Here is a 1234-nt window from a genome sequence, read left to right as displayed (position 1 = left end):
TGATTTGACATCATTGTTTATATCTGAGGTTCCCAAGGATATACCTGATGGTTTACTTCTTAGTTCACAAACACAAGGTTAAATTGAAACGATGTATTTCTTTTAAGAGTTTGTTTTGCTAAAGGGCATATGCTATTGCTGGAGAGACAGAGAGACAGAAAACAAGAAATCACCCCCCCACACACACACACACACACACCGGGGGTGGCCACTCTGCAATCCCTTCTCTTCCATTGTCCTCATGGGCTTTTGAGCATACATCCATATGCGCTTGGTGTAAGTTTCAAGGTACTGGGTCCGGGATTCAAACCGCGGTGGATTGCATAGGAGTCCAGTAATGTAACCATTATGCCATCTGCTGGTTCCCAAATGATGTATTTTTAAAGTCTTGCTTTGGATTCATATTTTCATTTTGTAAAGGACATGTTTTAAGGGATCTACACAATAATATAAAAATTGCACGTAAGACTTGGAGGGGGATTTTAAGGAAATAGTGAGGAGAAAGGCCTGACATGAAGAAAGAAGTCGGTTTTCTGCACAGATGCGAGGGAAGGCTATAAGGAAAGAAGAGAGCGAGCAGGCTGTGTTTAGACGTTTGACTTACACCACAGTGCAGTGAAACTAGTCGATTCAGCTCATTGCCTTCAATCTCCTCAATCAGTACAGCCTTGCCAATTTTTAAACCAGCCAGCAGAGAGCAAGGATGACGGGACGGCCGCGCTGCAATCCATTTATTGTTCCACGCAGAGCTGTAGCTAGAGTCCTACCAAGCCATAACATCAAGAAGGAGCAGATTGCACTTGACCTCCAGACGAATGGCTTTCGATGGAGTCTTAGATGGAGATAAAGGAAGTCAGCCGCTAGGGCTCTGATGGTACAAATGGCGGGAGAAGGAAACAATCTAACCACCTCCGTATAAAGAAGACATGGAGATAAGAGATTTACAAGGTCAAGGAAGGAAGAGGAAATACAAAGGCCCTTAAAAAAGGAAACGATTCCCTGGCTTCAGGAAATTAACTGCGGATTCTTTCCTTGTAACTTGGAGCCTTAAATAGTAAGAGATGTCTGTGTTCCGTGGAGAGGAACATCTGTCTGACTCCGCTGGAACTCAAGACGCTTATTGGTATCCAATGGTATTCCAATCACCTGGCTCTTGGAAACCCCTCTGGTTTTAGTGTTGCAATTTTTCCATCTCTACATAGTTGACCTCAGCCGAATCATTGATCACTGATGA

The sequence above is a fragment of the Tupaia chinensis genome, unplaced genomic scaffold, assembly GCF_000334495.1.
Source record: "Tupaia chinensis unplaced genomic scaffold, TupChi_1.0 Scaffold000098_3, whole genome shotgun sequence".
NCBI lineage: Eukaryota > Metazoa > Chordata > Mammalia > Scandentia > Tupaiidae > Tupaia > Tupaia belangeri.
The sequence above is the reverse complement of the archived record's forward strand: the minus strand, read 5'-3'. Positions refer to the sequence as shown.